Source organism: Coffea arabica, chromosome 1e, assembly GCF_036785885.1.
Source record: "Coffea arabica cultivar ET-39 chromosome 1e, Coffea Arabica ET-39 HiFi, whole genome shotgun sequence".
NCBI classification, from domain to species: domain Eukaryota; kingdom Viridiplantae; phylum Streptophyta; class Magnoliopsida; order Gentianales; family Rubiaceae; genus Coffea; species Coffea arabica.
In genome coordinates, this window is record NC_092311.1 from 19,685,990 (window position 1) to 19,700,632 (window position 14,643).

A 14,643-nucleotide genomic window follows, 5' to 3' on the forward strand; every position below is an offset into this window, starting at 1 on the left:
GCCAAGTATATTTCACAATAAAGCATTGATATGATGTCATGATGCAGTAATCAAATGTTCATTTATTGCTCATGTGAGCCAGTGAAGTTCTTGTACTTAAATATCCAATGCTCGTTAAGATCAGGTAACCGTGAAACAGAAGTAAGGAGCCATCGGGCTCCAAAGAATATGTAAACAATAGTGGAGACATTGGTTCTAAGCACAAGACTTTCCAGGAACTCATTGGAGCCAAATTATGTCATGGCACACACCCGAACCCAAATGATATGCAATGGAGTAATAAATGCAAGAATTAGTTCAAAAGTAACTTTGGGAATAGTCGAGGGATCACTCACTCCAATTATAGTGCTTCAAGCATTCACGTTCAACTATACTCCAGGTTTGAAGTCCAGATCTGCGATAGAAATCCAATTTGAGAACTTTGAAACACGAGTAAGATTCGAAACTTAAACGTTCCGTTCATTAAGAATCAACCAATTGAAATTCATTTGAAAGACATTCATGAAACACTTGCTCGCTTTTCAAATCGTAAGGTTTTTGTAGTATATATACTTGGAAAACAACACTTGAGTTGAAAGTACAAAGAAATACAAGTTTACATTGGCCATTATATCTTTTCCTCAAGGGTACAAGTTCGTTTAGGTTTTTAACGTATAACCCTCGATAACAAAGTAGTAAAGGTGCTCGCTAGTTTAAGTGATAATCACTTAACCTTTACACAAGTTACAAGTATAGTTTTCTAGTCCTCGAGCGTAAATTCGGGCAGCATGCCCTTTGTGTTTACCTAATTTTCCAGCCATTTAGGCTTCATTATTTTTCCTCAGCCACAACCCAAAGTCACGTATATCATAATTCAGGTCAAAAGCCGTTCCATAGGCTCCTAATATCATAAGAATAAGAATCACAATAATAACAAGTGCAGAAATACAATCTAGCAAAAGACAAATTTGACGTGTGAATGCGGAAATAACATATCCGAGGCTACGCTTATCGGATTAAGGCGTAACCTATGCCGTTTCGAAGCTAAGACATAGGGATACAATGTTCATGAAGGTCACCTAGTCCAGTTTCTAATGCAACTTAGTCAAATCCTCAAATTACAGAACCAAAATCTAACTCGTCGGCTATTTAACCACATTGTACTGTAATGGTCATATCTCAGGTTATAAAAGTCCGATTCAGGTGTTCTTAGAGTCATTTAAAATCTAAGTCAGAATACTACAACTTTCATGTTTTGGAAAAAAGCTAAATCAGTACGGATCCTAGTGGAAAAACGTGATAAACTGGACAAACTGACGAAACGGACTGCTGGGGAAAAACTTAAAATAGTAAGGGTATTTTGGACTTTTCATGACCTACGTTGCTCTGATTGAGCTGAAATTTTGTAGGCACCTATAAAATACTATTCTATACAACTTTTATTCTTTGACCTAAGACCAATTCAGCCTCTAACATATCGCTACAAAACCAGACAGAAAGGAAGAACAATTTTCCAGAATTTTGGAATTTTCAGATTTTAATGCAATCTTCCTTAATTTCTCACTTCCAACACTTCCAAAACCCCTTATATAAACTTAATTACAACATATATGCATCATACATCAAATTGGGCAGAAATTCCTCAAACCCTAGTTCATCATATAAAAAGGGGAGAACTTCCAAAACATGATAGCATCCATGATTCCACCACAAATTAAGTTACTAAGCTTAATTTAAACAAGATTGAAAGTAAAATTTAGAGAGATCATCTTCCTTACCTTGATTAGAGTTCACCAAGTGTAGCCCAAGCTTTGTCTTTCCAAAATCTCACCACAAATCACTAACTAAACACTCAAAGGTAAGTTTAATCGGTTTATTTCGTTTGATTTCTCACTTAGTAGTTTGATTCAAGAAGAAATGGAGTGTTTTCCCTTGGTGTTTTTCTCTCTTGTCTCTCTCGGCCAAGCAGCAGCAAATGAAGAGGAAAGTTGTGAAATTTTGGTAATAAATAAAGAGTCCTTGTCTTGGTCAAGAAGCTCTAAGGTGGCGACACTTGTCGCCACCACTACCTTCCATTTTTCTCTTTCTTTTCCTTGCATTTCTAGCCTTAGAATTTAGTCAAGCCAGCTGCCAAGTAAGAAGATATTTGGCTCAAAAGTCAATAAGCTTGTTTGGTAAGAAAAATAGTGGTCAAGTGGTGCGTTCAATCGGTAATGCGCTGGACCCGCCGGTTCGCGCCGTTTTCCTTAAAAACTCACGTACTAGGGTTTTTACTTCCCATTCACTAACCTTATATCATTGCTACTAGTCACATATTATTTCTCACTTAAAAGTCACTTTTGATCTCCAAAATTAATCCTTACTCTGTATCGAAAATTCATCCGGCGAAAAATCGCGAAAACCCTAATTTTGCTCTAAACTTGAAACCGAAGCGTGAAACCCTACTTTCTAGGTTCATTGGCACTTATTGTGGGGTGATTGAGTAGTAGGGCCATTATAAAGTGGTATTTGTCAGAGAAAAGGGAATTTTAAGAAAAATATAAGGAATTTGCACGGCTTCTGGCCGGATTCCCCACAAAACACTATTCACCAAAAAATTTTCCCTTTTCTTCTGCCTCGGGGCGTTACATAATGTATATTAATTTGTGTAATATAATTAATATTATCAATTATACTAATAATTATACATGTTTACTAATAGAAATTATTAATCAGTTAGACTAAATTTACTAATACATTTATACTAATATATTTAATTAGTAAAAATTTCTTATATCTTATTTAGAAAGAGCCAATAACTATCATTTACAATGTGATTTATAATATATTTATTATATTCCATTTCGAAAGAGTCGACGAACCAAACATCAACTATAGTAATGATACACATTCCAGGTACTTGAACCAAACAAATGTATTGGAATGAATGACCTCATTCCAAACCCAAGATATCCGATTCCGAATCCGAATCCAATTCCGATGTGCGAACCAAATGCCACATAAGTGATTGAAGCATATTATATGTATGAACAATTAATAATTATTATATTTTTTAAAAAAAAAATTTATTTTGGATTTAGTTTTACATTTTGAGAGTTAATGTGAATTTTATTTTTAAAAAATTATAATTTATAGGTAACTAGTTATTTGATTGTACCTTACAATTATGGATAGTTATCAACGTAGTTTAAGATGTTAATAAAACAGAATAGCTATTTTTTTTTGTTTGCTTAAGGATGGAACAATTTACTCTTTATTATAAGGTCAAATGATAGTTAAAAATGACCAAAAAAAAAGAAGTCAACACTATAAACTGTTTCTAGGATTTATATGTAGAAAGTATAGATGTGCTGAACAAAGCTAATATTTCAACTAGCTATGGTAGATTGAGAAAATAGAATTAAATATCCGATTGATAATTTTTTTGAGCTCTAATCTTTTATGGAATGGCTTGAAGATCTGGAATTTTATTCCAATTGCTTTTATTTATTTATAGATTATTTACTCCACTCTATTTTCTTGAACTTTTACAATGAAACAAATTACTTCTGGTTATATTTCTAAAAGTTTTGGAACAATTATATGTTTTCTACTCTTACTCTTATGTTACAAAGAAAGAGAACTTTATCCAACCGAATGACATTATATGTTTTCTACTTTTATTCTTCGTTTGGTATGCAGGAATTGGTATGCAGGAATTGCCTAGAATGAAAATATCTTTATGATTTATCCATTCCATTCTCATATTTGGTATAGACCTTTAGCTCATTCCAGTCTTTTTGGAAACCCAATTTCTCAGAAAATTTTTTAAAAAAAGCTCTTTCCACCTTTATCTTGAAATTTCCAAATTATTGGGGTCAAGTTATCCTCACACATCTTTTTGTTCTATTACCAATTAGTAGGCTTTTTGTTAGTTTAATCAATAATTGACCATAATCTTTTTAACAAACTATTCTAGTTATTATTAAAATTATTTTTCTTTGCTAATTTTTAAGATGTTGCTCTTTTAAATTTCTGTGCAAATGTACAAGGATTTTTTTGGCACTTGACATAAATAGTGAAAAAAATAATAAAGAGAGAACATGAGTGTTTAACTTCATGTTATTTAATTTTCTATAAGCTAGTAATTATATTGTTATTGAAAACAAAAAGTTAAAATAAATAGTCATATTTCAAAAATAATAAAATATTATAATTGAATTATTTCAATAAGCAGATAAATTATTCATACTGTACAAAAAAAGAGTCAAAGTTCTTTGTATAAGGTAACAAATAGCATAGTACAAATAAACAAAATATATAAAAATATGTAAAACTCAATAATAGATTTCATAGTAATTAATTCAATTTTATACATATTTTATTCCATTATGATATCTAAAAATTGATGTAGCGAACAATGGAAACGGGATGGACATTCCATCACTACAATAAAAATGACCTTTAACGGCATTTAAAGGTGTCAGTATAGATAATCTAACCGGCACTTTACCTTTCCTCACGCCTCGGACGAGTGTTGTCCCTTCCAATGTGGGGATAGACTCGTAGCATTCAAATGTGTCAGGAAAACTATGCTGTTATAGCATCCCATCTGCCAACAAAAATCCCTTTTCTTGATAATCGAAAGTATCAGGATAGCTATAGTGCAACATTAAAATATCGAATTCTATGCTGACACTTTTAATTGCCAGGAGTTTTTTTTCTTTTTTTTTTCTATAGAAGCAACCTGCAGGTAATGCTCCCTACTACACATTCCGTCAATCAGAAACCCAAAGGACTTGTAAAATTATCCCAAAGAACAGAATGTATATAGTAAGCTAAAAGCAAAAGTCAATGCTCAAATATAATTTGTTGAACTAAAAGTCGGTAACAAGTGAAACAATGTTGACTCCCCACATAAAGAGGACTCAAATTTAAACCAACCATCGAAAGACTTCTACACCTGACCAAGAAGACCCACACCATTGCCACCCATATCTGACACTCCACTGACCTCACCAGACTAGACATTCTATGGAATGAGTGGTGACTGAAGTGAGAGTTGTAACTTCACCAAATCAGAAATGGGAACTGAAGGCATTAGTATTCTCTCAAGTTGAAGCGGTCTTCTTATCTTCGCTTTCCGAAACCTTTTCCTTGCCTGCAACAGGAGCCTCTTCTTCAAAACCAGCGGAAAGGAGTGATTAATAAGAAGTACATGATATCCAGAAACAAACTAGAATTTGGTAACAAAAAGATTAATTGAACATAAATATTATGGCAACTCCAAGTTCAGCAGCGTGGTGCTTTATTTCTTTACTTTATTCTTTGAGCTTCTTGATGATCATCTCACCATTTGAGCTTGGAAGGAAAGTATTGCAAATAATGATACTCACACATCAATGGAAGCTACGAATAGACTGTTAAAAGAAAACCAACCAAAAGTTAAATTCACCTTCTCAATGAGGGATTGGTAATATGGCTTGACCTTCTCCACGTCAATCCTGACTTTACTTTTGCTGTGCGGATCGTATTTGCTGTGTATAACCAGGCACACAAGCCATTTAGCCATATGCACTAAAATATCGAAATCAAACAAGTAAATTCAAATATCAGACAGGAAACAAAGAAAGAAGCACAAAGACATCCCTTACTTGAATATCTGGAGCCATTTCAGATTTTCAACATCCTCCTCATTCATCAGGTGCTTGTATGCATCGGCCTTGTGCAAGGCTTCATAGTTGATCGCAAATAACTAATCATTCGCATCATCATCCAATAGATGTCACAAAAAAGAAGGATACCCATGCAAATTCTTACCGTAAAAGGAATGGTATACGGATGATGAACAATGCTGCAGGTGGTAAGGTAGTTTTGTTTCCTTTGACCACCTGCATTATTTCATATACATTTTTTTGTTAGTGATCAAAGTCAACTTCTTGAAATACAGTTGGATGATGTGAATAACATACCAAGTACATATAGTCATCGTGCCCCCAAGACATCAGAACATTTTCCAGCCCGCATCCTTCAGTATACACTCCATGTTTGGTGTTGTAAGCAGAGTTGTTATGGTCAGGGCTGTCCTTGAAAAATTGCGTTGACCATTATTTTGGAAAAGTTTCTAGATCAGGTATGTATTAGAGGTAAAAACATTTGGCCATAAGAAGGCAGACCTCATGATGAACGATTGACTCATCAAATGCACAGCCGAGGGGAAATGTGTCACCTGCAGGACAGAATTTGCATGCATGCCTATGAGTTGAAAGTTCTTGTTAAGATTTAATAAGAAAGCCATCTTTGTGTGGACCAAGAAAACACTCACCCACAACAGCCCACTGTGGAATCCCTCCAAAACTAGGCAGGAGAAGCACTTTGTCGAGGTCTGAAGTTGTGGGCGAGGAGAATGAGAAAAGGTTAGAAGCACTTTTGCCTGTCCATTTTCTTATAAGCTTCCCTCATTTTCTTCACCTGCATTAAGTATTAACCAAAGCAAAAAAGACAGCGGCTGATGACCAACACAGATATCACCACAGGAGCCAAAGAACTGATGAACTGTAATTTATTATTTACAAAGTCGTAGGTTTGGTTAATGTGGCTGAGTCGATATAGTTCTTCAACTATTTGCTTCCTTTCAGTTTCTGCATGATAATCCCTGCAAGACAATTTATGTCATGAAATTGATCATTCTTGTGAGAATCAAGAATACCTATCTGGTCAAAGATCGTATTTATATGATTAACAACAGCTACGGAAAGCAGCTACCTAAATGAGTTGCCAAAACAGGGGGACTTGACATTTTATCGAACAGGTTATGGGCAACAAATCCATAACAAAATAGTCACATGAATCAAGTAGACAAATCTATGCATATTGTGGCAAATTAATATCGACAATTTTGAGTGAATCGATTGCATATGATGAATATAAACAACAAATTGTTTGATATTGTATTCAGGGCCACGAAAATATGTTATACCAATTAACTGTCTTCATTAAGGCCACATTTTAGGCATTGCACCATTAGATAAGGCAGATATTTCACATGAACTGGTGGCCAGTTCATTCCGCGTCCATCAAGAAGGTGAACATGAAGATGCTAAATGAATTGATAGCCACTGGTCCATCATTAATCACAAGTGAGAACTCTGAGGCCAGCCATATCTTCCAGACAATCTTGTTTGCAGCAAGATTTGCAGAATGAAGAAGGCAGTCCAAGAATTTGAAGATATATACATGTTGCGGAGAGAGTGTTTCTTGTGAGAGAGATGAGATAAAGCAATTTGACCAAGTCTTTTGGCAGCGGCAATTTGAAAGTTTTGAATATTTCATGGCAAATGAATCTTCCGCCAATTGAGTACTATGTTGTTTAGTGTTTTTCTTTTTTTTTTTTATTTGGGTGCATCTCACATTTTTTCAAGTGTCATGATAGGTAGTCTAAAGGCACATTATTATTCTTATATCAGATAAAATAAAATAAAAAAGAGTATAAATTATTGAGTTGATAACAAGTGTCATGATAGAAGTGCTAAAATGATACAAACCATCAAGTGTTCTTATAAGTATGCCAGGAAAGGCCATTTTTGTTGTAGTGCATTCTAACATACATACAAGATATTAGAATGAAAAACCTTTTCTCCATATAAATTTGTATAGAAAAATATTCTAGGTGGAAAGACTTTTCCATTCTAAACATTTCGATGTACCAAACGGGTGGTTACAGTGAATTAGGATTATTAAAGTATTTCGCACGATGTAATAAATTTTTGTGTTCTAAAATGTTTGAAATTTTAAATCATTATTTGCACTCATTCATGGCTGCTAATGTTAATATACCAAGTAAATTGTAAATTGGGGCTTGTGTTCCACTAAAAATGAAGCAAAACACTATGTTACATTTGGTGATGTACATGTCTTTTTTATTTTTTCTTTGCAACCCAACAACAAGAGGAATTTCAAAAGTCTGCCTATAAAAACTATACTATAATGACATTTAGAACTTTTTTGACAAGCACTTCATGTTCATAATTTATCCATAAATAATGGGCAAAAAGGATAAATCTGCATGGATTCCATAAAGTTTGAAAAGTTCAAAATATTGGCCAAAGCTAGTTGAAGCTCCCAATCCTCAACATTTTGAATGACATGCAATCTACATACATACATACATACATACACACATATATACTTATACAAGGCTCTGTTTGGATTGCCCTATTTTTGAAAAACTAATATATCAAATATAATATTAAATGACACATCTAAAAAATGCCTCAAATACGCCTAACAAAAGTATTAAAAATGAAAAAAAAACAATAAACTCTACCACCTCTTTTTTCTTCTACTCACCACCAAAATAAAAAATAAAAAAGGAGAGCGCGGGGAAGGAGGGAAAAGGATGAGTGAGAAAGGAGGAGAAAGATAGAGGCGGGAAGGATGAAGAGGAGAAAGTAAAAAACAGAGAGAGGGAAGAAGCAAGAGGTAGGACGGGAGAAAGGAACTGGTGGTGCTATAGCTGGTGGAGGGGATGGAAAGGAAGTGGTGGGCGGTTGTGGTAGGGGAGAATTCGTGAGGATCCGAATTTTATTTACTTTTAATTCTATTTTATTGGCTTATTTAATTATTTATTCACCCGTTTTCTTTGACTAATTTATTTCAACCATTTTAAATCCATTTACATGGAACAAGGTCTCACTTATATTTTTAAAACGTCCCCGTTAGCAAAATTAATTTTCTGCGACTCGTTTAGTAAGGAATAGCGAATACACATTTTTCGAGGCAATATTTGATTCGAGAGTGTAATAATCTTAGAGAATTAAGAATGATCAATAGTAGACTAAGAAAAGTTAATTGAAGGATTAGATGTGAGTTAGTTAAAATTAAACTTTTTTCGCGTTCGCGTCGAAAGTTTCTTGTAAGTCGCGCCGGTATGATTAATTGGAGATTTGAGTATATGATACTAAACTCATAAGTATGAGTAATTACAATATTAGAGAAAGTGTCTTGGAGGATTAGTGCATAAGTGTATCAAACGAGAGAGAAAGTGGTAGTACAAACCCTATTTCGCACTATTGAGGGTTGACTTTTGTGCACACTTTATGGCTACCTTTTTCATTCTTTCCCTCCAAGCAATTAAACCACAAAACCCTCATCTCTCTCTCCTCACTCCCTCATTGTTTCAGCCGACCAAGAAGAAAAGAAAAGGGAAGAAAGAAACTTCATCTCCTAGCTTCAATTTCACTTGCAAATCATCACCAAACTTCATAGATTCGTGGGTTTTCATTCCATCTAGGAGAAAGGAGCAGTTTTGTGGATTTTCTTGGAGAAACTTTGGTGGAAAAATTTGGTCTTCATCTAGAGTTTAAAGGGCTAATCACTTCATCTCTTTAATCTTTCCATTTCTCCAAAGTTTAATGGTTAATTTTCATGGGTTTGAAACCCTAATCACATTTATAGACTAGCAGACTTGAGGAACCATTTATCTCGCTTTAAATCATAGGCTAGCTATCTTGATGAGGCCTCTAGGTAGCTGACTTGAGGCTTGATTGTTTGATTACGGTTGTTTATGTGATATCTAGTTTGATTATGGTTAGAAAATAGAGAGAAATCGAAGGAAAGTTGCGAAAGGAAGCTAGCCGAAATTCTGGTCATGTTGTTCTGTTTTCATTTCAAAATTTTGATGCTCAATTGGCTGTTAAATTGATGGATATATGTTGTATTATGTGTATGGAAAGTAACTTTCAAAAATCGTATCGAATGGTTGCACAAAACTTGAGTTTTGGTAAAGATTCAAATTTGGAAAATGCCTAGCAGGGTGCTCGAGCAGTGGTTCTTTGTCTGAACATCACTTTTTGTACAAATGTAAAAATTGAGTACCATTTGTGGCATTCAAAACTAGACATTCAGAGCTTTCCAACGGTATAAAATTCCCCTGCTAGTTCGTTTTTGAGTGATCCGTGGTGAATTGGCAAAGTGGACTATCTTGCTTTGCCTGGGATGCTGCATCTTGTGGCTCTATTTTGTCCCACTTGTGAAAAGATTTTAAGAACGATGTCTTCTGATAAATTGTAGCATTTAGAGCCTAGTTTCCAACGCCATGAACCATTCTCAATTTGGAGATGTATAGAGCTAGATATGGTTTGATTTCGAAAATATGACAAAGCTGGAAACTGGAAACTTTTCCCTTCCTTGCTAACCAAATGGGCAAGTCTGTTTTGGGATGTTATATTTCAAAAATTTTAGTGTCATTTAATCATCAATTGCTTATTAAATGTTTTTGGAATCTTGGTTTAAAAAATGGAGTGAATTGGGGCTGATTTTGTTGAACAACTTTTCAAAAAGAAAGAGTAAATAGTATGGCAGATTTGCTTTGAAAGATTTCACAAACTTTGATCGTTTTGTTAACTGCCTTCCCGTGTGAGTTTTTATCTAAATTTTGATAGAGAGGTAGTCCATATATGAAGTTTTAAGTGTACCAAATTTGGTGTAATTTCAATACCATTTTGATGAACAAATAATGCCTCAAACATTGCTCTTCAAATCTGGAAATCCACTGGTCAGGTTGCAAAATCAACCGACTTCAAACTGTTATATCTTATTGCTCAAAACTCCGAATTTAGTTCCACTTGTTATGTTTGAAACTTTATTTGAAACTCTTACTGTGTTATAAATTTCAGAGACTGATTCACTTTCTGTGAATTTTACCAAATTTCCAAACATCACTGAAAACCAAGACTGGTTCTTTCTTGTCTTCTTGAATCTGCAACTTTGAGTTGAAATTTGAATGCTTTCTGTTTGGAATCTTAGAAAAGTGTCTTCTGGGAACTTTTAGTACTTTTAATTTAGTTTCTAATGGTGTAAAGTTTTCCATTTTTGGATGTACCAAACTCAAGATCTAATTTTCCAAGTTTTGTTGCGCAAAGTTGAAAATTTCCGATTTCGTAGGAAATGAGTTTTTAAGAACTTTTCATTTCCTTTCGATATTGATAGACCGTTTTCAATTAGATTTCATGAATGATTCAAGTCTCACTTGAGACTTTAAATTCTCATTTTTGAATCTCAATATTTGAGAGACTAAAGTTCTCTTTTAAGACATTGTCCTATGTCTAAGCAAATGCACTTTGTTCCTTGTATGTTAAGTGATTGTAAGTATATGTGAGTGATAATTGATCACTATTTTTTCAGGCGCTCAAGAGGATATTGAAGGAAACCTCAGAGCAGAACACTAAAGGACTTATTTACTGTGACGACCCCACCTCTTCTTAGGGCGTACCCCAGGGTTTAGCGGACCGCCTGCCAAACTCTCGCCAGGACTCACTCACTCACTCCAACTCAAATAGAGTACAACCTTAATAATAAAGGAAATAACTGTTACCAACTTTGGAAAGTACAATTACATTCATTTCTGTCTCAAACATCCATACAACCCTAAATACATCAAAAGATTGGAGTTCTAAATACATTCAATCGTAATCGAGTGACTAGTACGAGTACAATTACAAAATTAAAAACACTAGTCTACACTAGTCTGTACAAGTCTCACACCTCGTTTGTGCCCCCTGTAAGGAAAATAAATAGCGTGGAATGAGCTAAAAGTCCAGTGAGGTTCCAAATAGCAAGTTAACCATTATTTAGAAGTGAAAGTATCAGAATAGGAAAATAGCGAGCATAACAAGTCAAGAAAATGAGCAATAACACTTCAAGTAGCAAATCTCAAAATGAGCGAGTGTAAAGTGTTTTTGTTTTTCAAAAGAAACAATAATCCGATAAGCAATAATCATTTCAAAGTATAAGGATACGGATGGCTCTCAGGAGCCAAATTTCCATTGCATCACCAGAGCTTGATCAAGTAATAGTTGACACTCCGTCAACTTTCAAGTAAGTAATCAACCCAGTAGCGCACCACTTAAACTACTCTCCGTCCACCAACCAAACCCCTTACCGGGCCCGAATTCCAAGATAAACACTGGTGGTAATACTCAAGTATACTGATTAGTCGAGGAGATAACACTCCACTCGACAAACACTAGATACCCATGGTTCGTTATCTAATCGACCAAGCCCTTATCGGCTCGACTCGATTAACTAGCCAGTGGGGTTTGGGTCCCCAAGAAGTCGATAAGATATCATCTCCAATCGACTGAATCAAAATAAAAGTACAGAGACGGGAATGAGAGGCACCTCCCACTCACATTGAGTGTGGTACATGCTGCCGCTCAGCACTTACAAGTCAAGTACAAGTATATCATGTCAATTGAAACAATAAACAAGTATATATCATATTAGGGCAAGTGCGATAAAGTACACTCTTGCCCGATCAAACAAATTGCATATCATTAAATCACATTGGTCAAGTATTGAAAACAAGTGTCCAACTCACTCAGGTATTTAGAAGCACTCACCAAAAGATGTGGTGCCTTTACGGGTTACGTTCGGGTATTACTCCATGTGTGGAGTCCAAATTTGCGATAAAACATTGTTTAAGAGCTTTTGAAAGTAACTAAGGTTCGAAACTTAAACATTTCGTTTAACGAGAATCACATAATTGAAACTTATTTGGAGAATATTTGTAAACTCATGCTCACTCTTAAAACTTTGAAACTTTGAAGCGATTGAACTTTGAAATCACCATTCGAGTCGAAGAGACGAGGAAAACGTATTTCTATTAGTCGTTACTTTCATTTTTTCAAGGGCACAAGTTTCGGCCGAATTCTAGCTTAAATGCCTGCATGAAGAGGACTTGAGTAACCTAGACAATTCAAGCTCAATTCAACCCCAACTCCTCGCTCAAACTACAAGTGCACACGTCTAGTTCTCAAATGAAAATTTGGGCAGCACGCCCTTTGTATTTACCTATTTTCCACCCATTTATGGCTTCATTATTTTTCTCAGATTAGCCCAAAAGTCACACACAAGCAATGTCACCATCATAGCCCTTCAATTAGGCTCCAAAATCATCCAATTATAACACAAGTGTAATAATACAATCGGAAATCAGTTTTGAAGACAGAAAGCTAAACAGCAGATTTGACATCTTATAGCATTTTGGTCACAACTGGAGCTACATTTATCGGATTGGGGTACACCTTATACCGTTTCGAATTTAAGCAAAAGGGTTACAACTTTCATGAAGACAACTTAACCCAGTTCATAGTTGATCTAGGTCGAATTTGAAAATTACATAACCCGAAGTTCATGGTCAGTCTGGTTGTCAGCACTAAATTCAAATGGCAATAACTCAAGCTACACAATTCCGTTTGAGCCGTTTTCAGATGCGTTGGAAAGATGAAACATAGGGATAAAAGTTTTGTGTTTTGGCCAAAGGCTGATTTGATACAGATCAAGGTGAAAAATGAAGCCAAACTTGTGAAATCTCAAAACTGTCCACGAAATGAGGCTTTTGGCAGTCAGGGGTATTTCAGTCATTTCACATCCTACAGTACTCCGATCAAGTTGAAATTTTACAGGAAGCTATATAACATCATTTTATATAATTTTCATGTTTTAACCTAAGCCTAATTCGGCTTCTATTATGGCCGAATGAAACTAGTCAGAACAGGGCAGTTCATCACTAACACAAGAGTACATAGAAGTTCATCAACCAAAACCCTAATCCAAACCCTTCATGCTAACCGAATGTTATATGCTACAAAACTAACAAGGTTTAACCATAAATTTACTTCCATAAACTAAGCATAGGTATTACTACATATGACCATCAAGAACAACCATCATTTCCAACAACCAAAGCTGAAATTTACACTATAAAACTGAAATTTACTATACCCACTACTAAAACCATGAAATCTACCTAACAAGCCATAACTTTCACTTGTAAACCAATAAGTAGCACAACCATGAACTAATACCATCCTTACCTAGAATTGGGGAAGCGCAACAACCCCTAGGAAACTTGAACCACCAAAACTCTCCACTCCAAGATGGCAATCCACCTTCCTAAGCAACTTCTATGGATTATTTGGTGAATCTATTGGTTAGTTTGCAAGATTGAACAAGAAATCAAGATACCCAAAGTTGAAGCTTTTCTCTTGTTCTCTCCAAGGAGCTCACGGCCTCCCTCTCTTTTTTGTCTTAATGTTTGGCTTTGTTCGTTTTCCTTTCATTTACTAACAACTTAGATATTTAAGTTAAGGTCAAAGATACTTTTTCTCCGCCAATCACAATTGAGCTTAGGAAAATCCTAGAAGCTCTAAGGTTCCTAATATCTTACTTTGCTAATCCTCACACTATGGCCCCAATAACGTTTAATCTTTGCAATTATCTCCATAGTTCACCAACTAGTTGTTAAAAATTATCGCACGTACCGCACTAGCGGGTCCCACGTTCAATATACACTACTAATGTCACATGAATTAACTTATAGCGGAAAATATCTTGAAACTTAATTCCCTTATAATAATAGCTAGAAAATTAATATAATAAAGGAAAGTATAGAAAATGTATGCACGGAATTAAATTAGGGCTAGAAAATAAGAAAAATGTCGAGTTCTCACCGTTTTTCCTTAACTCGCACGTACTAGGGTTTTCACTTATAATTCACTAACTTATTATTATTACTTCTAATCACACACTTTCTCTTATCTAAAACTCACTCTTAATCACTAAATTTAGTACACACTCTGTACCGATTACTCATACTACCAAAAGACGTAAAAACCCTAGTTT

The 14,643-nt window shown here is 34.9% G+C and overlaps 1 pseudogene; it reads right to left on the reverse strand.

Annotated features, from left to right (window-relative positions):
- Nucleotides 1-5,350: 5,350 nt before the first annotated feature.
- Nucleotides 5,351-14,245, reverse strand: LOC113692467 (inositol oxygenase 1-like; annotated as a pseudogene).
- Nucleotides 14,246-14,643: the final 398 nt, after the last annotated feature.